Source organism: Lutra lutra, chromosome 4, assembly GCF_902655055.1.
Source record: "Lutra lutra chromosome 4, mLutLut1.2, whole genome shotgun sequence".
Lineage (NCBI taxonomy): Eukaryota > Metazoa > Chordata > Mammalia > Carnivora > Mustelidae > Lutra > Lutra lutra.
The window spans coordinates 8,551,431-8,578,317 of NC_062281.1; positions in this window are offsets into that span (position 1 = coordinate 8,551,431).

Below are 26,887 nucleotides of genomic sequence, written 5' to 3' on the forward strand. Positions count from 1 at the left end.
AACTTCAAGACTGACTTGTTTCTGGCGCTGGTCTGTCTGGTTTCACCCAGACCGTGGTCAGGTGGTCATTCCCTTCACTGGTCCGGGTCTGCAGAGTATCTCAGCAATGTGTATATTGATGCTATCTTCGTTCACAAGAGCAGAGGCCACACACTTTGTGACTCTGAGGACCAGGCAGGCTGTCTCACTTCTTGTTCCCTAGACTACGTTTTCATCATCTTATCCTGATTTCCCTCCTGGGGTTTTCTCCAGTAATCTTCAATCTGGGCAATGTGCCTCTCCCACGGAGTAACTCTGTTGGTGGCTTCTAGGGGCCCAACCCACTACAGTTTTCCCAGAATTTCCGTAGCAACCCCAGCTTTGCCAGCTGGGTCATCCTGGGTTGAAGGGTGCCAAGCATCCTGTGGTACTTCTGTGGCACTACTTCCTCATTGGACTGGGGGAATGATGGAGGAAGTGCTTCATTGTGATGGCAAACACGGCCCTAGAGGTTGCAATGCATGGGTGCTATTCTAAGCCTCTTGTGCTCATGTCTATCCTCACCTGATATTGCACTAGTCTGTGCATCTGACAGATAATGAGGGAGAACCACAGAGAGGTGACTCACTGTCCTGGGGTGAATCATGTCCCCCAGAATTCATGTCCAGCCAGAACCTCAGAATGGGACTTTATTTAGAAATAGAGCGTTTGCAGATATGATTAGTTGAAATGATTCACTTGCCCTGATTAATATGATTGTCTTAAGTGAGCCCTATGTCCAGTGGCTGGTGTCCTTACAAGGCCAGGTGAAGACACAGAGTCAAAAACACACAGGGGAGAAGCTTGTATGAAGATTGGGGCAGCCAGTGGGTGCTGAGTGTATAAACCAGGGATTGCCAGCAGCTGCTAGAAGCTGGAACAGGGGGAGGAAGGATTCTTCCTGGAGAGTCTGCGAAGATAGCATGACCCTGACTACACCTTGATTTCAGACCTCTAGCCAGAGCTGGGAGAATAAATGCCTGTTGTCTTAAGCCACACAGCAGCCCCAGGAACACAGCCACCTCGCCCAAAGTTGCACAGCTTGGGGGCCACAAAGCTGAATGGACTCCCAGTTCTTCCCACCCCAGAGCCCATCCAACCCTCTGTCTCTCACTCTGTCCCACCGTGCAGTGGCTGTGGCAAGGGGAGTGAATCAGGTAGAGTGCTTGGCCTGGCCCCACTCTGGCATAATCCCTCTGTAAGACCCTGTAATTGTTACTAGTTTCTAATGAAATGAAAAACCCTTATGGTCTAATTTAAGGGATAGAGAGCACAACTTAAAATTGCATAGAGGGTTGGATTTTCACCAGGATTCATACTGTATAGAAAACTGACTGAGAATAAGCCAAGGACAGTTGTCTGTGGGTCGTGGGATAATAGATGCTTTTTCCCCCCCTTCTTCATATTTCACTGCTCAGCCTTTGGCTTCTTCTTCTCAGTGAGCTTGCAGTGCCTTTTCATGCAATTTGTTTCCCTCCTTTCAACTCCAAAAATGATGGGAAAACAAGTAACAAATCCAAAACTACAGCCAAGACATTAATAATCTTCTACCCACCTGGTCAAGCCAACCCATGCTTTCCCTCTTTAATCAGAACAAACAAATGTAGAGAAGGTAATTCATTTAAAAATGGCCGTGCAGAAGGAGCGCACTTGAAGCTGTGCCACTAGGCTGGGCTGGCTTGGGGAGTGGCCCCAGGGAGTTCTCTTTCAGCTGCTCCTCAGGGACAGTGCCCCTTCGGTACAGGGTCTCCAGGGAGAGAGGGAATCCTCAAGCTGCCTGGGTGCTGTTGATATCAGTGAGACCCTCAGGGACATAGAGGCAGCCCCTGAGGGGCCCTGGCATGCCTCGTCCAGCCCACACATTATTACCAAGCCCCTGTGATGGGGCAGGACCCACAGGAGCCATCGCAGTGACAACCAGACTCCCATTCCCAGTTTGGGAGCTTGCATGCTCATAATGGGAGTTAGAACACTAACACTCACAAGAAAGAAGAAGGATGTGGCAGTTGAAAATGTGCCCCCAAAGTTCATGTCCACCTAGAACTGGAGAGTGTAACCTTATTTGGAAATAGGGTCTTTAGAGATGTGATTAAGGTAAGAGTCAAGATGAGGTCTTCCTCAATTAAGGGGAACTCCAGTTTTGAGGACAGCGCCCTTATAGGAGACAGAAGAGTCCGCACGGATGTGAAGGTAGAGCCCGCAGGGACACGACCACAATCCAAGGAATGTCAGGAGCCACCAGAGGCTAGAAGAGGAGAGCTAGGGTCCTCCCCTTTGCAGGAAAATCCCCTGTTGACTCCTTGATTTTGGACTTCTAGCCTCCAGAACTCTGAAAGAATAAACATCTTTTCTCTTAAGTCACCAAGCATGTGGTAAGTGGCTCCAGGAAGTCCCAGGAACTGAGCTCAAGAGTAATGTGACTGGAACTGGAAAGCAGGGGAGGGGGAGGTGCTAGTTTATGGAGGGAGGTGGGGAAGTCCTCACCACCAGGTGCTTTCAAGCAGAGTTGCTGGAAGAACCAGGCTGGAAAAGGGCATTCCCGTTGTGGGAGCCGCCATTGTAATTAAGCTGAGTTATGGGAAGTCTCCAGGCCAAGATGAGACCCTTTATGCCTGTGGGCCATGGGAAGGTCTTCCTCTGACACTTACCTCAGTGCCGTAGACAGCTGAGGAGGGTCTGAGCACATAGACACTATAAGCCGCCCCAAAGTGTAGGTGAAGTATCCCATTAGCCTGGAATGGGAAGGGCTGAATTAGAGAGACAGTTCTGAATGGTTGATAAAAGTTGCTGAGGACTGAAGGTGTCCTGGGTCAGGCGGCCAGGCAGAGGAAGTAAGAAGCCACGGTGTCCTTGGTAGACACTTAAGGTGGAACCGATAAGTTGTCAATGGGTTGGGTGCAGAAGGCAAGCAAAATAGACAAGTCAAGGAGACTTTAAGACTTTTGCTCTGATCTCCTGGATGAGTAAAGATGCCACACCCCTAAGGGGAAGGCTCAGCAACGGGAGGCTTTGGGGAATTTCTGAGTTGCCTTGAAGCTATGATTCTCTGCTCCTAGGGTTTTACAGAGGAAGGGCCAAAGCCTCTATATGTGAACCAAAGAGGCAGATATTTTACTTTACCTTATAAATGGGTCTGGAGAGTCCAAACTTGGCTGTCTTGATGGTTACATGTGGATTACAGGCATCCCAATGGCTTGGAGGGGCCACCACAGGGGCTGATGGACTCTTGTGGTGGCCATAATGTTCCATGACTCATTGGGAATCCAGTTTGTTGAGCTTCAACTCTGCAACCCATGGATAGGCTCTTGGCTGAGTTTAGAAAGGAGCCTGTGAATAAATGTGATGGGGATGTGAAGAAATGAGAACCCTGTCCAACTCTACAGGTTGCAAGTGAATCTTCCATGGCCATTATAGAATTTTTACACAGCCTCCAAATTGAGTAAGTCATGTTCTTTCTCTAGGTCAATTATGTCCCCACCTGTTCAAAAAAAAAAAAAGGAGTTTTTGCTTGTGTACATTCTAAAAGAATTCTGAAAATCATGTACTATTTTAACACTTTTGATAGAATCTAAAAATTTTGTTTTATATTACAATAATTCCAAGGCATGTCACACTGCCCAGTAGAAATGCAATGAAAACCTCATAGGCCACTGAAGATTTTCTAGACTCTACAATTAAAAGAGAAGCAGGTGAAATAAATTTTAACAAATTTTTTTTATTTTACTCAATATTTTCAAAATATTATCATTTAAACATGTAATCAACATGAAAAATATTAATGAAATACTTTGCATTCTTTTTCCTATACTAAGTCTTTGAACATCAGTGTGTACTGTACCTGTACTAGCTACATTTCAAGGGCTCAGTAGCTACACATGGCTAGTGGGTGTCCAGTTGGACAGCGTGATTCCGGAATCTTGTATGAGTGCTTTAAATCTAATCTGTCAAAACCTTGGAAGCTCTGATTCAACTTGTTTAATTTATGGAAAATACCTGCCGCATAGCCTAATTGTCAAAGCTAGTGCTCATTGTCAAACTCATCAGCCACATCCAACTTATATCTGACAGGAAAGTCTGACTTTATTTTAAAATTCAAGTAGATCTGTTAATGCACAAGTTCTGTTAACTTTCTCATTCCTGAAATCAAGTTTTAAGAGAGATGGGCAATTGGATATGTGGACGTGTGAATGGATAGAAGATAGATGGATAGATAGATAGATTGAAGATAAATAGACAAGAAGAATGAGAACTGAATCTTGTTTTTGCACACATTTGCTACCTTGATGAAATAAAGTTTCACATGCCACCTCCAACATTTCTCACAGAAGCTGCTTTGCTTGGCATTTACAGAATTCCTCTCTTTGTCTGATGCCCCAGAGCCTAGATCAGGATGAAGGAGGAAGATGGCTTTCTTTCATGAAGTGGGAACAGAAAAGCTGTGCAGGTGATGTGGGAAAGGAAAGGAGACAGAACCCAGACACATTTTCAGGTGGGCCACTTTTCCAAGAGCAATGGAGACTTCGGGAAGGTGGAGGCAGCTTCTTTCAGTGCTTGATGCCCGTGAGTGTCCCTGAGTATCCCAAGGGAGTGTGTGCTCGGGAGACTGCTGGATAGAGTCGTCCCTCAGGAGTCCCTACATCATAAAAGCTTCCCATGGAAGGACTCAAGGACCATGGCTCCAGTCCAATGTCTATTGATGATTTAGGACAGAGAGTGAGGGCATGAGATCCAAAGCTTGGATCTCAACTGAGTCACTTCCTAGCAATGTGAACCTCTCCATCTCACTTTCCTCGTCTGAAAAATGGAATGACCAAACACCTGCTTGCCTCACCTTTATAGAAGGAAGTTGAATATCACACTGAACACATGAGGCCTGGATTCTAGAAGATGCTTCAGAAGTGTTAGCTATCATTCATATCATCCCAATACCCATTACAGACCAGCCCCCAGGGAACCTAGCAGAGGCCAAATGGGAGCTCTCCTGGACTTTACCATCTTGATCAAATTAGGTCTAAGAAAAGGTGACTTTCTTTATTCTTCTTACCTTATAATTCAACCTCACTATTTGACAAATGAGGAAAACCAAGGCTCAGGGATGCAGAGAGAGAAGCAGCAACTAAACCCCTTTCGGGTGGAGAATGTGCTAGAAGGATTGCATGCCCCAGCACCTTTGGAAGAGGATGTCATTCCCCTCACTTCACAGATGGATAAGCTGAGGCACAGAGAATTGTTGCCTTGCAGTTATCTTCCCCTGGATGGGTTCACAAGGCTGGGATGGGACACAATGAGCATCACCCCCTTCCCAGCCCACCCTCTTTGTGTTTGGTCTGGGAGCTCTCCAGCTGTAGTCGTGTGCCTGATCTGCAAGTATGTCCATCACAACAAAAAGCCATGACTCGGGGCAGAAGCAGAAACCGCGCAGCTTTGCATCCAGGCGGTGGGAACTTTGCGTCCAGTAACGCGTGTGAGAGAAAACTCCACAGGTTTTCAGCATTCCTTGCCCCATTTCTTGCCAGTTGTCTTTCCACAGATGCCACCCAAGTTTGCAAGCTCCCCGCTTCAGAGACCCCCCCCCGTTCCCCAGCCCCTTTTCTTCCAGTCGCAGACCCCAGGTCCTCCAGCCCAAGGTCAGAGCCAGTGTCCGCAAAGCTTCTGGGTGCCTTGGGGCTGCCGGAGTTGCCATTAAGTGGGCCGTCTGTGCCCTGAGCCAGCCTGAGCCTGGGTCCCATCTTCTATGTAAGGAGGATTCCGACACACCCTAAGACTCAGTCCAGGGACCCGCTTCTGCCACGCTTCCCTGGCCTTTGCACCAATGGGTCGGGTGCCCCATGGCGGGTCTGATGGCACTGTGGGCTTCCCTTCATCTTCCTGCAGATCCTCTCACAACTGGAATGTTCCTCTCAGTCCCACTCACCAGTTCCTGGACTCTGGTCCACAGACATCATGCTCCATGAATGGGAAAGTGTTTCTCAACAGGAGGCACAGACATTACCAAGACACTACACTTCTTTGGTTGGCCACTCCACCTGGGGACACTGCCCTCTTCAGTGCCAATGGCAGTCTCCACAGCCTGGCATGCCATTCGCAAGGAAGCTTCCTCCATTCTTCTCTTATTTCCTGATCTGCCCTGCTTCCTAATCTTACCTTTTCCCCAGGCCTGAAGCATGCCCCCAAGAGTTATTTATTCATTCACACATGCCTTGATGTGCATTGCAGGTGCACTCACTGATATCTTTTATGCAAAAAAAAAAAAAAAAAATGACATGGAGCCCCCACTAAGCACCAGGCACTGTGCTGGGCTGTGGGGTTCAGCAGACATCACCAGGCATGTAACCTGACCCCCCAGGGCTTGTACTCAGGTGGGAGAGAAAAACATTAACTAGAAGAACATCACCGATCCGGGAGGTGGCTGAGTCCTTCTAGAAGGCGTGGGTGGGGCTGAGGAGCAGGTGGGGACACTGGGCAATGCTAGCAGAAGGGGCAGGAGAGGCAACGGGCTGACCAGACAGTGAGTCAGGCCTGTCCAGACTCAGGCAGTAAGGTGCAGAGCGAGCTAGAGCGAGTAGAGTGAGTGGCACCCCTCCCCAAACTTCTGTCCTCTCCTCTGCTAACAGACCAGGTGACAGCCAGCCCCTGCCTCACTTCTCTGGTGTCCTGCTGCCTGATCAGGACTGCTAGCTCAGGCCACAAGCTGAAGGGCAGCTGCTGTTAGTTCTGGCCCTTTGGAGGTGCCTTACAAGGAACTTTACCCACTTTATCCTGCTCAAGCCTACAGTTGCTCTGGGGGAGCACTCTTTCCATCCCACTTCACTGAGGAGACAGCAGAGGCTCAGATTGGCCACATGCGGGGCTCAGGGTCTCAGAGTCATTAAGGGGCTGAGCTAGGACTGTAGCCTGGATGTGCTCCAGCCAGAGCCCAGGCAGCTTCCCCTCCATCCTGCAACCTCTCTTTGTCTGTTAGAGGCCATCCTCCCTCCTCTCTCCGAAAGTGCATCTGCCTTTGGGGTTTCCAGACCAGGCTACACACTGTGGGCCCCAGAGGCAGAAGAATCTGGATCAGACCAGGCCCCGACTTCTCATGCTCTACACTCAGATCCTTAGACAAAGAGGGATTTCCTCACATTCCCAGGGTGCGCTCAGCTTCAGGGACCCCACACTTGCTTCTTCTTTACTTCCATTTCCCCAAACTGGAATAGCTTGGGGTTGAGGCCTTTCATTGATGTTCCTTACAGAGAGATAATCAGGGAAGATGGAAAGACCTATAGGTTTAGCACCTGAATGTTTCTTGGAGGGAAGAAAAGCCCTTTTTCCACGTCAACTTTTGTCAATTTCAGAGGCCGCATAAGAGAACATGTTGATATCATCGTGAGATCACATTACGAGACAACCGTACCTGGAACAGAAAATGAGCTTATTTGTCACATCTGTTGTTCTTTTTATGGCTTAGAGCCAATTCCAAAGTGGCAGCATTCTGAGCAGAGAGAAGTTGTGGCCAAGGTCACATAGTTCATGGGTCTGGCGGTCTCAGTTATCTCTTGTCCCAACCACCTGACATTTCTTCCCTCCATACCTCCTTCCTCCCTTCATTTCTTCCATAAATGTTTCTGGAGCATTTCCTATATGTTACTGATTGTGCTGGGGTTGCGGGCATGGTCTCAGCCCTCATGACAATGACAGTTAAAGTGTTGTTACTCTCAGTGGCCTCTTGACCAAAGGAGGAATGAAGGGAATGTTTGAATGCTGTTCACCCTCTGTCCATTGGATACAAAATACTCTTTGTCTCCCAGACCTTTAGACAACAGCATGTCCTTGGAGAAGGGAAGAGCCACCTCTGACCCTAACAGCATGAGTCAAAGTCAGTGCCCCAAGAGTAAGGGGATGGCATCCAAGGGACCAGAGGTGAATGGAGTCTCAGTCTGGCTTTAGAGAGGAGAAGCTTCCAAGCCCAGCAGTCTTTGCTGAGAGTCGCCTTGCTCATGATCCAGGGACAGAGGTCTCCCCGTCTACCTCTTCTTCAAAGCACTTGTTCTTTCTTCTCATTTGAGAGTTTCCCATAACTAGAACCATAATCGTTAACATTTATTTCTGTAATAAGAGTGGTCTAGCAGTGCCCTAAACCTAGGGTTTTTAATTTCAAATAGTTTTTATTTCAAATAGTTCACAAAACAGCTCTATGAGTTTTTTTTATCTTTATTTTTTATTTAATTTCTTTTCAGTGTAACAGAATTCATTATTTATGCACCATTCCCAGTGCTCCATGCCATACGTGCCCTCCATAATACCCACCACCTGGTTCCCCCAACCTCCCACCCCCCACCCTTCAAAACCCTCAGATTGTTTTTCAGAGTCCATAGTCTCTCATGGTTCACCTCCCCTTCCAATTTCCCTCAACTCAGCTCCCTTCTCCTCTCCATCTCCCCATGTCCTCCGTGTTATTTGTTATGCTCCACAAATAAGTGAAACCATATGATAATTGACTCTCTCTGCTTGACTTATTTCACTCAGCATAATCTCTTCCAGTCCCATCCATGTTGCTACAAAAGTTGGGTATTCATCCTTTCTGATGGAGGCATAATACTTCATAGTGTATATGGACCACATCTTCCTTATCCATTCGTCCATTGAAGGGCATCTTGGTTCTTTCCACAGTTTGGCGACCGTGGCCACTGAACTTTTGGGACTTCATCAAGATCAAAAGTTTCTGCACAGCAAAGGAAACAGTCAACAAAACAAAGAGGCAACCCACGGAATAGAAGAAGATATTTGCAAATGACAGTACAGACAAGAGGCTGATATCCAGGATCTATAAAGAACTTCTCAAACTCAACACACACAAAACAGATAATAATGTCAAAAAATGGGCAGAAGACATGAACAAACACTTCTCCAATGAAGACATACAAATGGCTAACAGACACATGAAAAAATGTTCATCATCACTAGCCATCAGGGAGATTCAAATAAAACCACATTGCTGTTGAGTTTTGACTGTGTGTGTGTGTATATATATGTGTATATATATATACATATATATATATAGTAATACACATATTACATTAACATGTAATGTATATTATATAATAACATATTAATATAAGGTGTACATAATATCTAATATGTATGTTAGATATATGAGAATTTATACATGGTTATGAGTCATTTGTCAGATATGTGGTTTATAAATATTTTTTTCCTAGCCTGTAAAAAAAAAAACACACATTGAGATACCACATTACATCAGTTAGAATGGCCAAAATTAGCAAGACAGGAAACAACGTGTGTTGGAGAGGATGTGGAGAAAGGGGAGCCCTCTTACACTGCTGGTGGGAATGCAAGTTGGTGCAGCCACTTTGGAAAACTGTGTGGAGATTCCTTAAGAAATTAAAAATAGAGCTTTCCTATGACCCTGCAATTGCACTACTAGGTATTTACCCCAAAGATATAGATGTAGTGAAAACAGCTCTATGAGGTTTAACCGACATCCTCCTCATCGTCATCATTGTTGCTAGTCCTGCTCCCACACCTGCTACTGCCTTTTCTATCACCTGAAAAGAGTGCAGGGATCCCTTCAGACAGTGGAACAGAGCCTTGGGGCTGTCCCCACCTCATTGCCTCCCTATTGTCGTCCACTTTCCACACCCAATTATCCCAGCTCTCTATCCCAGGTTTCTCTATAATGTGATTAATCAGCTGTATTGATCTGTTTCTTCCAAATGACATTTCCTTAGAGTGTGACACATCCCATCAACATTTGCACTGGTCCAAAAATCAATAATCCTGATGATGTCCAGGAAATGCCAGGATTAGACAGACAAGAAAGGGAATATGTTGCATTTATATCAAATGTCGCAGGCTGTGTTAGATCATGTGATGGCCTCCTGCAGAAAAAGAAAGGCAACTCCCCAAAAAAGCAATGCTTATTTTATTTCTGCCCTAATTATTTAAGCAGGCAAGGAAGTGAAGAGGTTCTAAGTGCCTGCTGCACCCAGCAGGTTTGTTAAAGAGATGTTGCGGAGCATACTGAGCCCCTGTGGGCATCACCAGTGTCCCACTGATGTCCTCTGTTTCTCCCTCGTCAGCTTCTGTAGCCTCTGATTCAGACAAAGGCACCCCTTGGCCAGCCGTTGAAGAGTTCACAAAATGTTCTGTGCATTTTACAAAAAGAATTCGGATTTTTGTAGTTTCCCATAGACAAGTGACTGTTAGTATATTATCCTTGGTAAGAGAGGGAAGGAAGGAGGGGATGGGCAAATACCAGTAAGAACAATAAAATGCAGAGCTCACTCTTTCAAGCTCAATTGGAAATGAAGACAGAGCCACTCTGAAATTAAACCACGACTGAAGAGGGTAAGAATAATTTGATTTGAAAAATCAAATCACACACATTTATTATTGATTGATTGATTGATGTAAGAATCTCAAGCAGACCCTGCACCCAGCACAGAGCCTGATGTGGGGCTTGATCCCACCCTGAGATCATGACCAGAGCCAGAATCAAGAGTTGGACACTTAATTGAATGGGCCATCGAGACACCTTGAATCACATACTTTTCAGAATATCCTCTCATCCAGAAGTCCTTTGGTCTGTTGGTCATTCCTGTGTGGGATCCTAAGACTCATCACACATTTCTCGGACTCTTCCCAGGGTGATGGCTCCATGACAAGGGATACTGGACCAGGGGTGCTTGGAGGACTGATTTTTCTACCGGTAAGGACAGCTAAATCTCCTCACTGCACATGGTTGCATGAGGACCATGTGAAATGTGACATTAGCAGTGCTTGGGAAAACTTCAAGATCTAACCATGAGAGAGGAATTATTTTGATTATTTGCAACCCAAATGGCTGGTTTTCTTTCCTCCCACCCCTAGATGGACTGACAGAGGTATAAAGACTCTTCTTGGTCAGGGGAAAAATTATCTTTTTTGGTAAGTTATTTGCTTCTTTAGTTCATTCTCTACCCCTCTTGACTACTGGTGGACCATTATGGCAGAGATGGGGACAGAGGGCATTTGGTGTCAGAGTATCAGGACCCCTGCTTCCCTCCACAATGAGTTGCTATGTGACCCTGAGTCGGTGTTCTTCACTGGGACAGTTGGGATGATTTTGTTCAAGTGGATGTGATTCATTTCTGCAATTCCAGGTACCAACATTTCATTCATCTGTGAGGGTGATATCAACATTTACCCTTAGCATCCTATTTGCTGACCTGGAAACAAAAGCTTCTTATAGACAAAAGGCCAGACACTGGATTGACAGGAAACCCCAGTTGGTCTTGTCATGAGGTAGGTCCAGGGACACCAGGAATATCAACTTTGAGCTTGGGCCTGGGACCAGACTCAGCGCTGATGCCCTCCCAATGCCCTGTCTGTGCCCCATTGGCTCGCTTAGGGTTCCTCACCATTCACAGCATCAGATAGGAGATCTGCTGTCTGTTAACAGAAATCTGATTACAGTGATGGAAACAAACAGGATTTCTATCTCTCCTAATACCAGAAACACAGTGGTAGATGGCTGAGGCCAGTGTGAGCTCTCAGTGAGGCAGGCAGGAACCCAGTCTCCTCCAGGAAGACTGCCATTCCCGTGTGTTGACTCTCCTCCTTGTCCTTGGTGCCTCATGGATGCAAAATGACTGCTAATGGGGCACTGTGGGGGGATGACAGCCACACTGGCTGGGAGACAGGACAGAGCAGAGTGGCTAATCACAGGAAGTTGGGAAACAAAAATTGTTAACTTTCCAGCTAAGAGAAGGCAAATGAGAAGGGAGTTGGAACGGTGGGATGTGAGCCAGCCCGTGGGATCTGCGCCTCCTACATTCAACAAATCGGGGACTCATGCCCTGGGAGCTTTCAGGAGAGAGAGGCTCAAACATGATCTTTATAAAATCCTTTAGAAAATGCAGGGAAAAATGAAGCGGGAAATAAAGATCACCTTGTCTTCAGTGCTACTGTGTTGATGTCTTTCCTTCCAGCTTTCCTGTCACATAAAATAGTCTTTTGCAGCCACAGTGGTCTGGGGGGTCAAAAAAAATGCCCCAGGGCTCCAGCGGAGGAAGTGCAAGTCTCGCCCCCACCCCACCCCTCGGAAGGGCCAGGACCCGCCCCTCTCTCCCAGCCTGCTGTGCCTCCTTCTTGGACCTAGGCTTGGCAAAGACCATGGGTACACACATCTGTGATCCCAGATGAAGAGACCCTCATCCGCAGGTCTTTTCAGAAATCCCCAATGGATCAGGCTTGGGATCTTTGCAGGATCACCATGAAATAGGGGAACTCTAGGTCACTATCCCCCAAAAAGAGCATCAGATGCTCTTTAACATGAGAATGAAACTAAATATATGGGAATGTTTGTGGATGAACAAATGAGTTGGTGAGGGAGTTTGGTTCACTCGCGTAAGTTTCAGCCTCTGATGAACTCCTCGAAGAGCACAGCAGTATGCGTCTCGTATGGGATAAAGAACTGAGCCCGGAGAATTGAAACCCCCAACCCCAAATGTTTCTGAACCTGTCCCCTCAGTTCATTCTGCTAACCATCATCAAATTAAATTAACACGTAAGGGACGTAGAGGAGAGAGGGCCATGGAGAAAGCACAGGGAAGGAATAGACATTTGTCTTTGCTCATTATTATTATCTGTGATAGCAAGCCTGGTTGGACTTCTGACCTATTTTGTTCAAGCGTGTGCAGAGTGCCCTTGAAGGCTCATGTGGCTGGTGAACCTCAGGTTCTGGGTGTGGTGGTTTCTTTAGAAACCTGGCATTTCCTCCCCTCCTCTCACCTGGCACAGAGGAAAGCATCTCTGCCTCCTTAGGACACCGGCTCATAAATTCATTTCAAACCTATTGAAGTTTCACTATAGGAACAAAAGAGCTTCACACTAGGTAATTCACAATCCCCTCGAGGAAAGGTCTGGACAGATGGAAGCTCATTAACAGGATTCAATCTTCAAATCATCAAGAGTTTTGTAAAAAAGTAATTTGTATCTTCTAAAAATATAAGCAATGCATGTTCATGGCAGAACTTTTGGAAGATATATAAAAATATAGAAAAGGAAATAAGTGTCAGGTGACGTCCTCCCTCCCAAAGATAATTACTGTAACATTTCATCTGATCTCCTTAATGTTTATTTTATTTTGTCCTATGCATATGTCAATACTTTTAAATTTCCTCTTCCTCGAATTCTTTTATGAGTGAATCAAACTTTTACTACCTCATGTAAATATTCACCACCTCTCTTGAAATGTTTCATTATTCACTCCTCTGAGGCACTGAGCACATCCAGGAAGCATCTTTTGATAGACTGACAAAGAGAACCCTGTAATTCCAAAGGAAATTTTCTGTGTGGGGTCTATTACTATTTCATACGGCATTCAGACTTAAAATATAAACTTTTCACAGCTTTTTCTGCCTTATTTAATGAGGAATTCTGAAACGCAGACAGTGAAGAACAGGAGTGCTCCACCTGGGCGTTAATGTAGGCTAACAGAACTAGCCCCGTGTATGCTGATTCTTCCCTTGGAGAGCATGGTGCACAGGGCTGTCAGAACTGGAAAGAGTGTGGAAATAAATGATCTACTTTACTATATGGGGGAAACGAAGTCCCCAGGGGGTATGTGCATAGCTCGTTTTAACCCATATCTCAGTGTACTATAATTTCTGGTTTGTACATCTCTTTCTTGCATTAGACAGAGATCTGGGGAACAGGACCCATACCTCATCAATCAGGGGATCCCCAGGGCTTATACAATGCCAGGTACATAGAAGCTGCCCAAGAAATATTTGCTGAACTCAACTCAGAGGCTGGAGGAGTTACATCATGTAGTTGATAACCTGGGGGACTACAGTGGGGCTCATGCTGTTCAGTCAATGTATGATGGATGAATGGAAAAATATGGAGGGAGTGAGAGAGGGAAGGAGGAAGGGAGGGAGAGATGGAAGAAGAGAGAAAGAAAGAAACAGGGAAAGAAGAACTTATCAGGCAATGTCTATCTATGGAAAGAGCATGTAACATCAAGGTCAGAAGACCTGATTTATGCCATCGCTCTTTATTCCTACCTGTGACCCATGAGATTCAGTTTTGTCTTGCCCTTTCTCAAGAATCCATATTGAGGATCCTGGCCCAGAGCTGCACGCACATTGCCACCGTGGTTGGAGAAGGATCAGCTGAACAGCACCGTGCAGTAGAGGCTGATGCCCAATGTTTTCTAAAAGGCTAGAGCCAAGAAGGTCTTCTTGATCCCACCTACCAGACTGGCAATCCTAGAGAATCAGAGCCCCACGCTGGGGACCACAAGCTCTTCAACCCCGAGGCAATCAAAGAATCACTGCCTCCCTGGTTCTTTTATCCCACTTTGTCCCCCAGGAGGGCAACTGCTGGGAGGTCCAACTATAAATTTTGCCATGTTGCTGTCATGACTGACAGCCTGTAGAAGCAAGGCAAGGTCCCCCTGGTGAGGTATACAAGACCTTTCAGGAGTAAGTGTAATCCCTCTCCTAAGCCTCATCAACTGCCATCTTTTATCATTCTCTCCTGCATGCCAAGAAAACTCAGCTTTCCAAGGGCACAGCCTCTAATGTCCCCCCTATGATGTCCTGTGCATTTGACAGCCTAGCCAACGACTAATGCGACAGGCTCATTCTCCTTCAAAGGCTGCAGAGTGGCCCCCATCATGCTCTATTGTCACACCACCAACATTCCTTCCCAGACTCCATTGTAAAGGCCCCAACTCTATGGGCATTTTCCAAACTGTCATCCTCCCCACCCCCACCCAAAGAGTCAGGCACAAAGCTTCCATGAAATTTATATCATTGGGCTAATGCTAGTGTTATGTCTGCCTTACCCTCCCAGACTATCATCTATCTGAGGGGAAGGATTGAGTTTTATCCCACTTCCCATTCACCATGCTTGTCATATGGCCCAACAGAAAGAGTGGAGACCATTAGTATAGTGCACTATATCCCTTCCCCGAAGATGCCTTGCTCAAACACCCTTGGGGAGCATGAATTTATTCACTGGTTCTTCCAACACGAGACTAGAACATTGAAGGCATCGTTTAGTGTCAGGTTGATCAATTCATATTATCTACAACCTAAAGTCTCCTTTTACTTAGGGTTTTGTAAAGACACCAAAAGGTGAGCTGAGATTGGATGAATGGTACCAAAAAATAAAGCATACATCATTAAACTGAATTGTATAGTATATTTAGCATGTAATATCTTTTGAAGTTTTATTTGTCTTCACTCAAATCTCTTCTCATTAGGGAGCTGGTGACACCATCAGTCAGGTGCCACTAGAGAAACCGTCCAATCTCTCTCCATTCTGGCTTTGTCTTCTCTTTCCACCTTTCTGATTTTATGCTATTTTTTTGTGCTTTTATACCTCTCAGTGATCTTCGAAGGGCTAGCTGATTTCCTTATACAAGGGGCAATATAGTTGTTTCAGAGAAAGCTATTTCCATCCGTTCACAATGGCTCAATATTTAGGAATTTAAGGGCAGTGTGCCCATTAATCAAGCTGCTCTACTTTTGGTTACCACTACTGTTCCAAATTGGCCACTGTACTAACCTGTGCGATGTTATAGCCCAAGGAAGAACGTTCTCTTCCAATATCTGCAGTTTAAGGAAGAGGATAATGAGGAGGAACCTGGGCATGGTGTGTATAAAAAGATTCCGAGGGCTCTACAGGGAGATTTTTACAGATAATTGAAAAAGCAGTTGAAGATTCATTCCTTCATTTCCTCAATCATATAGTAAACATGTCTGGAGTACAAATGAGGTTTCAAAAGCAAGCAGCTACCAGATATTTGGAGGAACAAATTACCACTCAGCATTCTAGCGGGTGGTACCAAAGTGGAGAACACTAACTCTACCTGTGTGGGACCCCCACCTCCCCAGACCCCTCTACACTCAAAGGACAAAGCCTGGGTTGACATCACTCTGCAAATGGATCCTGGGTCTGAGATTCACCAGGAACAGCCCATTCAGAGACACCAGAAACAGCTGGAAGAGAAGAAGACATCCATTATGTGTTCTCTGTGAAACTCTCTAGAGCATTCCCACCCTCATCTGGCAGAGTCTGAGGGAGAGGCTGACAAAATGATGCATGTCAGACAGGAAGGAGATGAGTTCAAATGCTGAGGGTTGGGATGTCTGGGTGGCTCTGTTGGTTAAACATCTGACTTTTAATTTCAGCTCAGATAATGATCTCAGGGTCGTGGAGTATAGGCCTGTGTTGGGCTCTATACTGGGCATGGAGTCTGCCTGGGATTCTCTCTCTCCCTCTCCCTTTCCCTTTCTACTCCCCACCCCAACTCAAATGCACAGGTGCCCTCTTTCTCTAGGAAAAACAAAACAAAACAAAACTTGAGGACTAATTGGCTTGGGATAAGTCTCCTCCTCTGACTGGAGGAGACCCATACAGAATGCCATAAGCCCAGGAAATGGGAAAAGCTTCTCAGCCTTCAGGCAGAGCCACAGAGTAAGATAATAATGGCCACCATAACTGAGTGCTGAATGTGTGTTCTCCACTCTTCTCATATAGGCATCATTGAATCAATACAACAACTAACCTCATTTTTAGAAGGATATGTTTGTTAGTTAGGAATGTGTTCACAGACATATGTAGAAAATGAGATGGATAGTGGCTTAAAAATAGGAGTTTTGGTGTACCTGGGTGGTGTAGTCATTTGAGTGTCCAATTCTTGGTTTTAGCTAAGATTGTGATCTCAGGGTTGTGAGATTGAGCCCCATATAGAGCTCCATGCACAGTGCAGAGCCTGCTTGACATTCTCTATCCCTCTCCCCCTGCCCTTCCCCCTCCTGTGTATGCTCTCTTGCTCCCTCTATCTTCCTCTGTCTAAAATAAATAATAAATCTAAAATAAAATAGGTTTTTTTGTCGGGGAGGCATGAGAGGCCTAGGGGTAGAGAGCTCCTAGTATTGGTTACACAGCTTGGTCAGGATAGGAGAGACCAAATCTCCTGCTAATTGTTTTCTCGCCATTCTTACCGGTTGCTTCATGGTTGCAAAATGGCTGCTGTCAGTCCAACTATCACATCCATTACCAAAACACTTCTATCTGATAGGGATGTTAGAAAAAGAAGAATGCCATGCTATGATTAATAGAATTGTCATAATTAGTTTCAATCAATCATGATTCAATGCCTGAGGCTGGGTACTTTGCCATGCTGAACAAAATCAGGGTTTTGTAAGCAAAGAGAAAGGAAATGGATATCGAATAGGCAGCTCACATCACAATATTTGGAGGGTTGAGCCATGTTCAGGTCTGCGGTAGTGTTCAGGTCAGGTCTGCAGTTTCGCTCTACAACTTGCTGTCTATGGGGCTCCCACACTCACATGAGCTTTCTGGGTCTCAGGTGTCTTCTCTGCAAAAAAGGAAAACAACAATGCTAGTTTCTATTTAAGGATACCAAGGTGATACAATGTGACATTTATTAGTAAACGATTAATTGACATGAATGTTCTAGAAATTGCATGTCTCTCTATGTGGAAAACAGCATCATTGGGCAGAGCAAATGCTCTCATCTCTGCCTACTTGGCTTTGAATTTTCTCTCCTCCACTTGCTACCTGAATGATCAAGGTCAAAAAATAACTTGTGCACATCACAGCCTTCTCATCTGTAAAATGGGGCAATAACCATACCACGCTCGCCAGTGTTGTGTAGATCAAAGCAGACAGTGCATGGAAAGGGCCTGTCCATTACCTCCACATCAAAGGCATCCAATAAATGCTAGTTGTTATTACCGTGTGCTAATAACTCACAAATCTAAAGCTTCCTGCCTAATCAGAGTTCTAGGCGCAATGAGTCTCCTGCTTCTGGGATAGCTTCAAATCTCTGCCCCACAGATCCTGGAAGGAAAAAGGAAAGATGATGACAGCCTAGAAACTCCTGCCTTTCCCTCCTCTCTCTCTACCACCCCAGTTAAAGAGTGCCCAAGCCCTCATTTCTATCCTCACCAGCCTAGCCTAGAGCTTCTCAAACAGTGCAGATAGCCAGGGGATCTCACTACTGTGTAGATTCTGATCCCTCGCTCTGGGAACAGGGAGTGGAGTGTCTGAATTCTTAGCAGGTTCCAGGTAAGGCTGCTTCTGCTGATCTGCAGACCTCACTTTGCAGAACAGGGTTCTAGAGTGGGCTGGGTTGTGGGTGAATCTCCAGGCTCTAGCAAATTCCAATCTCCTGATATCACCACCACCTAGACCACTACTGTCACATTGCCACTGCCCTTCATGTCCACAAGGACATACAGCACAGCACGTGAGGGTTCTCTCTCCTCCCTGGCACTCTCCTGCTTCTTGAATAGTTGTTAACTCTTTCAATGCCCACTGACGCCTCCCAGTTTGGGGATGAAACTGAAGCTTGAAATGTTAAGAGAGACATTTTAGCTGCTAAGTACTGCAGCCAGAGTCAAATCTCAGTTTCTACAGCCAAGGGACAAGAGATGTGTCATGCAAAGACTGTCCTAGGTCTCATGGAGCAGCTGATTTGGGTCCTGGTGTCAAAACCCCTTGACTCATATCTGATTTTGACCACAGTGGTGGTGGAAATGCCTGAACTCAGAAGAGCTTCTGTATTTCCTATTTTCTGTGCAGAGTCCAGAAGAACTGGGGAGGTGGAGGTTATGTCACACGAGTAACCTTCCATCAGTGGATCAGCGCACTGGCCCTCTGTTCTCAGAGGGAGACTTCTGGAAAGCATTCTGGACACATCTCAGATGGCCCAACAAAAGCAAGACCTCCTCCATGACACACATTCCCATGGGTTTTCTGTTCCCCATGTCCCCTTCTCTGTTCTTTCGTTCCTGTTTCCTGGGGATGCTTCTAAAATAAACTACTATTACCCAGTGCTTCCCTCAGGTACTGTGTCTGGGGGCCTGACTGTCCAGGGCCCAAAAGCATACAGCACTGGGGGTGGGGTGGGGTGGGTGGGAGCCTGGTTTCAGCTAGAGGAAGCAGGTAGAAAGGGGAATCCTATATGTTGAGGACCTGTGGTGTTCCTAATGGAACAATTACACAGGCCAGCACGTTCGATCCCAGAGGGCTTCTGGCTAAATTTCACATCCCCGTTTTATAGGGGAAGAAACGGAGGCCACAGGAACTGGAACACCTCATTTGGGTTGCAGATTCCTAATGATTCGGGTAGGATTCAAAGTGCCCTCTGCCCAACTCCACATGTCACGCTCTCTCCCCCACACCACATCAACCAGAATATTCCATCGGGAGAGTCTGTTCCTACTGCTAACACCCGCTGCACTCTGCATGGCAATGACGAGGCTGTAGGATTGGGCGTTTATTTACCCTTCTGCCCTCCTCAGCTGGAGCACAGTGCTAATATTTGGATAGTTTAGAGTAAACATCACTGAACATCTCCGATCTTTGACTTCTCCCCCTTCTAAAGGCAGGGATGAGTCCTTCCCCAAATATTTGTACAAATTATCTGATTTTTGCTGACTGATGAAAATGTATCTCCCAAGGACACATGCAAAGCTTCCCTTTGTTTTCCTTTTAGAGTTCATCCCGCAACTGTAACGTGGGGCCACTGAGGCATGGCCAAGAGCAGAGCGGCCTGGCCTGAGGGTCTGAAAGAGGCCTGGCTGGGTTTTCTTCTGCAGTCTCCATCCTCCCGGTGACACACAGCCACACAGTCTCCAAGGGAAGGGAAACAATGCAAAAAAGACTGAGTTAAAAAAAAATAGAGTCATTTACGTATTTCTGTGCCCCTCCTTTCTTACAAAGCCCCAAGGTTGTCAAAATAAAGGGGAGCCTAAACTTTTGCCTCATAGAAGTGACTGTGTGCAGAATAAATCCATCCTTGCTGGCTTGACTCCAATCCTAAATCACAGAGGATTCCTGATTGGTCCCACAGAAAGGGATTTATTTACAATGTAAAGCACAGCAGGGAAGGGCCATGATTCTAGGATCACAGAGGAGCCGGGAGGCTGGGTTTCAGAGCTGACGCTGCTCATCGGAGGTCTGACCACGAATGACACAGACTCACTGAGACTTAGTTGTTCCACCTGCAAAAGGGACTCATTTGGGGCATTGAGCCCCTCATTCTTACTCTAGTTCACGGAGTCTATGGCAGGCTTTAAAAAAACACAGACAGCTTAATGTCTCTGCAAATAGGAGGAGTCTTAAAAACCCTGGTCTCAGATTGATTAAAATATGATACGAAAGAAGCAATGCCCAGGACAATTAGGTGAGCAGAATCCCCTGTCCTAGAGTGTCTGAGCTGGTGGATGACTGATTTTAAAACCTCAACAGGTATAAAATAACTCACTTGGTAATATTCCTATAAAAGTCTGTTGGGAACAAGTTATAAAAAAGAATAAACAGTTGACGAGTCTGACATGCTGTAGAAACGCACCAAGACAGGCTTTCTGGGGGAATCCTGAGGTCAGAGGCCTGGCTGGTAGTCAGGTCAGGACTGGTGCGAGGCAGGAGTGAGAGGCATAGGTAAGGAATAGGTAAGGAGTAGGCAAAGTGCACAGCCGCATCTGAGTTTGAAAGCTGCATTCATTCATTCATTTTTTTATTTTTATTTTTTAATTTAATTAATTTTTAATTTAATTTAATTTTTAAATTTAATTTTATTTTTTCATTTCATTTCATTCATTTCATTTCATATTCATTTATTTTAATTTAATTTAATTTAATTTTAAATATTTTATTTATTTATTTGAAAGAGTGAGAGAAAAAGCATAAGCAGGAGGAAGGGGCAGAGGGAGAGGGAGAGGCAGAGGCAGACTCCCTGCTGAGTAAGGGTCCCCATGTCGGCTCAATCCCAGGATCACAGGATCTTATCCCAGCCCTGGTTATCACGTAAACTTTCTGGAACCCACCATCTGCAGGTCTTAGGCAGCTCCTTCTGGGCCTCAATTTCCTGACCTGTAAAATGGGGAGGTGGGCCTCAAGATAAGTGCAAAGAACCCTATTTGACACTGTTGTGATTCTGCATCTTTGCCACTAACTAGACAGAATGCTCCCAGGAAGCCTGGTCAGGACTGCCTCACCCCTCCACCTCCGCCATCATGAACACGGAGCAGTGCCCAATAGGTACTATTTATGCCTCCTGCTGAGTAATCCCAGCAATGACTGGACAGCTTTGTTACTGTTAGCATTGTCATCAGTAGCTCCAAGCTGGCTTTAGAACCAAAGAGACCTGAGCTCCAAGGTCAGCTCCATGGTCACCAGTAGAAAACTTGAGATAAATGACTACATTTCTCTGTATGCTTCAATTTCCTTATCTGCAAAGTGGGAAAAATGGCAAGACCCTACCTATGCTGGCATGAACCTCAGAGAGGACAGCAGTCCTTGTGGAAAGAGCGGTGTCACTGTCCCAGCAGGCCTCGTGGGAGTTCCAGAGATAAATTCCATTGGCCTGCTCGGGTCTTGTGTTTATCCCTGAACCCATTCTGGGGCTAGGGAAATAGTACATGCAGCATGATGAGTATTTTGTGCTGACTCCTCCTAGATCCCACGTAATTTACAGGAGCAGAGAGCGGGGGCGGTCCTCGAAGAAATTAGTGCTACCTCCCACAGGAGTGGGATGGATACGGGCCAACAGGAAAGCATGCACTTTGGAGAGTATGCATAATTCTCTGCCACAGCATTTTCAGCGGGACATCGGCAGGCAGTGTGGGACTGGGTGAAGGGGCTGTGACCACGAGAAAACACGAAGCCAGTACTTGCAAGTTAGGTCTGAAGGCACTGATCATGCCAGACCTGGATTCTGGACATCAAATCATCTCCCTTCTGCTGTCTGAAAACCCACTGTATCTAATTTTTTTCTTTTGATAGAAGGCTATTTTGGATAATAGTGATGATTATGAAAACAAAAAGGAAAAACATCGAAAGCTTGACTGTTGGTTATCTATTGCTGTGTCATCAGATTACCCCCAACTGATCAGCTTAACACAGTACATGCTTATTCTTTCACAGTATCTATGATCAGGAGCTCAGACACAGCTTACCTGGATCCCGTCAGCAAGGATTGGTCAGGACTGTGTTCTCATCCGGAGACTAAACTGGGCAAGGACTTGCTTCCAAGCTTACTTGGCTAGTGACGCTCTAGGTTCCTGGCAACTGTGGGACAGTTTCTTGTTAGCCATCAGCTGCAGCCTAAGGTCACCCTCAGCTGCCCTCAGTTCCTTGTCATGTGGGCACCCTACAGAACTACTTGCTTCATCAAGCCAGCAAGAGGGAGACTCCAGCAGAACAGGGTGCTACAACCGTCTGTAATGTAATCACATGCATCCTGTCTCCTTTGCTGTACTCTATCATTTGAGGCAAGCCATAGGTCCTGGCCACCTTAGGGAATGAACACCAGCAGGCAGGGGTCATGGGGGCCATTCTAGAATCCATCCACCACATTAGCCAGCCCTACTCTGTCAGACTATACAAACAGCAAGTGCAAGATTGAGCTTCTGGGTTTTTAAAAGATTGGGCTGGGTGTTCAGACAAGATCTATACCAAATATGTATAAAACTGCCAGATCTTTATCTACCACTTACTAGCTTTTTGGCCTTGAACAAGTTCCTCAATCTCAATCTGAGATTCAGTTTCTGCATCTAAAAACTGAGGGGGAATGCAAGTACCTTGTGGGTAGTGTTGTAAGAAGTAAATGCGTTAATACATGAAAATGCTTTTGTTAGTCCCAGCATGGATTTAGTGCTCAGGAAGAAACAGCATTCACGTACATAATGCGCATGCACATGAAACACGTGTGCATTGGAAGGATGTGCTGAATTTTTCCAATGTCAGAACCCTTCAAGTGCAATATGAATTATTACAGATAAGGACAAGTAGCTGTGTGACCTACCTGAGCTCTCAGAGCTTCTCAGTAACTGAAGGAGGTTGGAGAAACTTCCACGCATACCCCAAGCTAGAATCCACATGAGTGGTCATCTAAGCCTAAAAATCCCCCATAGCCTTCTTTCCCAAGGTCTCCCATGGAAATACAACGGCCTGGAACACAGGATTTCAAGAGCTGCTTGCTCTTATTTGCTTTACATTTTGGACTTCCGCATAATATTTTGTTTTGGGGAGAATGGTATAGCAGCTGAAAAAGATTAAGTAAGGATACGAATAATTAAAAGAATAAATTCGGAAGTGCCACCCAAGGCCTCTCCCATTTTTCTTGCCTCACAGAAAAGGAGAGTGAGACTCAGAGAAGGCAAAGCCTGGCCTGGATCTCAGTGGTGTTTGGTGCTTGGTGTCAAGGACAGCATGAGGAGCTTGGGCTCCCAGCTGCTATCTCTCGAAGTCCTACCCGCCTCTGTGCCGGTGAAGTTACAGAATATTTTATCTTGAGTTTGACTTGGAGAAATTAAGCCGTTTTAAAACATACAATGGACTGGGCTCACTTTATTCCTGTCCAAAACAACCATGACCACAACTGGAAATACCAAACTAATGACGTCTCGAGCGGGCATTACTGTAAGAGAGGATGTGTGTCATTTTGATCATGGGCTGCATTCCTAAGCAGCAGAATGCTAATAAAATGTGTGCAATAAATTGCATTTTAAAAGCATCATGGGAGACAGAGATTGCTCTTTTAAGAAACCCTATAAGGAATAGTTTGATAGAGTAAGAAAGGGAAAAAAAAAGCCTTTAACAATGGAATAAAAATCACTCATTTGAGTCTTATAAATCTAGACTGTGGTATATGGGGTTTCCTTCGAGCATATTGCCTTTTATGTATGCAGCGTATGCTTGAACACTCACAGATAAATCAGCCTGGTAAGTATGGCTAGAAAGCAACAGCTCCACCTCCTACCAGCTTCCTCTTACCTGGGTGCTCCCCACCCTGCTCCCCAAAATACCTACTTCCACCCTTGAAACATCCGAGTAAGTGAGGTCAGAGGGATTTGGAGAAAGGAGGCCAGATTGGCTAGCAGGAGACCTGAGTTCAGGCCCTTGGATTTTTAAGCAACCCAGGCACTTCTCTGAGACTGTTTCTTCATCTGTCAAGCGGAAATATTTGCCCAGCTGAATTTTGAGGGCAATCTTGAGGATCAAAACAGACAACAAATGCGAAAGCGTTGATCAGAAGACAGTGAGCCAAGAGGATGGATGAGCAGAGGTCTGGGAGGAGACTGCCCTCTCCTCCCTCAATGCAGGTCAGCCACCATCATGTCTTAAAGATTCTGCTGGATGAGTTCTCTTTCCCAACCCCATGCCATGGCTTCACTAGGGTCCCCCTCACCTTTCACCTGTACTATTCGAACAGACTCCTCCCCTGGTGTCCCAGCATCAAGGTGGGTCCACCTCCAACCCATTCTTCACATTATAGCTTCCACTCTTTTTTTGTTGTTTTTTTAAGCAACTCTTAATGGCTCCCCTTGGCTTGCAAGAAAGAGAAACATGGAGCTCCTGGGTAAAGTTCAGGAAAGCCTTCAGTATTCAGCCTGCCCACCTCTCCTACATTCCATATCATACTTTAGACAATAGCCATACTGAACTCTTAGGGGTCACCCAATAAGAGATGCTATTTCTCCCCCAAGGTATTTTATTGTATTGTTTTCACTGCCGGTGGAAACTGAGGCTTATTTTCATCAGTCAAGGCAAGCAAGATTTTGCTGTAGCAACAAGCATCCCCTAAATCACATCTGCATAATCAAAGTTGTCTCAGGGTGGGGGGGGCATGTGTTTGTTGTCCTTAGTCGTCAACCCAGGCCTCTATAGAAGCTTCCTCTCCAATAGTACAGATCACAAACAACAGGAAGAAGAGAGCATGAGCAGACCATGCATTATCTCTTAGAACTTCCCATGAAGCTCACATCTCACTGGCCAAAGCAAGTCAAGGGTCTGGAAATGCAGCCAGACAGCACAGAGCCAGCAATATTTGAATGAACAACTATAATAATTTCCACACCTTGTTTATCTCTGGCTGCCTGGTAAGCAAACATGCATATTTAGGTTCCTCTAACTTGTCTTCTCCTCTAGGAAGCCTTCCTTATTCATACTTCCACCGTGGGCACCTATACTTGCTCTGGTTTGCTCAGTCTCATTTTCGTTCATGACACCGAGCATTCCTCTGGGGCACATCTGTGTAGGACTAGCACCATGTCTGGAGAAGGGGAGGAGCCCTGTGTCTCCACAGCAAAGGAGAAAGTGTTTAGGTAAGTGTCTCCCCAGCTAGGCTTGCCAGGCCCAGGTACCCCGAAGTCTTCCGGGTAGGATGGAGACAGAGGGAGAGGTGTGAGGGCTTCAGAGGTTCTGGAGCCAACTGAGCTTCCCCTCACCTATCTGGCAACTCCAAAGACATCTCCTAGTTGTCACTATGACCCCTGGCAGCCAATCGCTTATCCTTGCTTCCTCAGCCCCGCAAGGTCAAGGTCAAGAACAACCTTCTTTCTCCTAGAAGGAGAGGCTGGTGGGTCTTGATCCCGCTTTGTCACTCCTGAGCCATCAATTTTTATCTTCTGTAGCTGTCCAAAGTCTTCTGTAAACCCTCTCAACACCTCGACTGTTCTCTTCCAGGTAAACCCTGCCTTCCCAGTGAGAATTTTGAGAAAATAAACTAACTACACTTCCCAGCCTCCCTGAGGACCCTGGAGGACTAGACTCCAGTTTACAGATGAGCAAAAAAGCACAAGGCAGTATAAAGAACTTTTCCCAGGTGTAACCACTCCTCATAAGGAGCAGAATTGAGATCCAACCCCAAACCTCAGTGACCCGCAGCTCTGGCCACACGGGATACTGGACAAAGGGAAGGCTGACCCAGACCTCCCAGAACATACTCTGGGTCCCCAGTTACAACAACTCCTCTGGCTGCCCCCTCCCAACCCCACTTCTTCCCCTTTACTCTGGTTAACCTCCTGGGGGCCTGAGCTCAGCTTCTGGGACTTGAGCTACGAAGCTAATGCCTTGGCCCCGTTCCACACAGAGGACCTGGCCCCATTGCCATGGGACACTTAGTAGCTACCATGGGCAACAGGCAGAATAAGGGTCAAAATGAGCAGCCATTCCTGCTGTGTGGCCACACTGACCTATTGTGTGGCTAGCTAGCTGGTCACTAGCCCCACAGAGCCTCAATGTCCTCTTTCTAAAACAACAACAATAACAACAGCAAAACCATTATTTTGGCTTAAGGATGAAATGAGATCATGTACAAAAAACACTAGGTCAGTATCTGGCAGGTAACAGAACTTAATACACAAGACCGGGTATAAGCTTTCACGATCACATGCTGATACGTTCTTTGGCGGCCATGGTGGCTGAGAGGAGGGCTCCTCAGTGGGGTCCACAGACTGCCACCAACTCCCAAACTCTGTTTCCCGTCTGTGACAAGATAAGGGGCTTGCACCAGATGTAGATCCCCAGTCCTCTCCCTGTGCCTGCCTACCCACCCCGCCCAGGTCCCTCCTAGGGCAGAGCTGGGATGCATACAGTAGGTGCTTAGCACTGGCTGATGGTGCACCTTGGAATGCAGATCTAAAGGAAGTGAGGGAGATGCATCTGGCCCAAGCAGGGCTGAAGGCATTTCCTCTGCCTGCTGCCCAGGGGTGGAGGATGGATCTGAGTGCCTGACCCTTCCACTGAACTTGCTTTCCCTTTGGCTCTGTCTCCTCGGTAGCATCTGGTTTCCATCACTGGACAGATGACACTTGGGCCCCAGATTCCTTGACCTCCCAAGGACACTGAGCACCAACTGGACTTATCAGAGTGGCATATTCCAGCCAGCACAATGTGCCAAGGAAGATGGGGAAGCTGCCTGGACCCAGTGGGAGGTCGGAGATCAAAGTGAGGACATGGAGCCCTCCCTGGGCCGAGTCCGGCCAGCACCAAGGCCTTGAGCCAGCTCAGGCCAGCTCAGCTGTCCAGAAAAACCTCCAAAGGCCCCTGCTTCCTT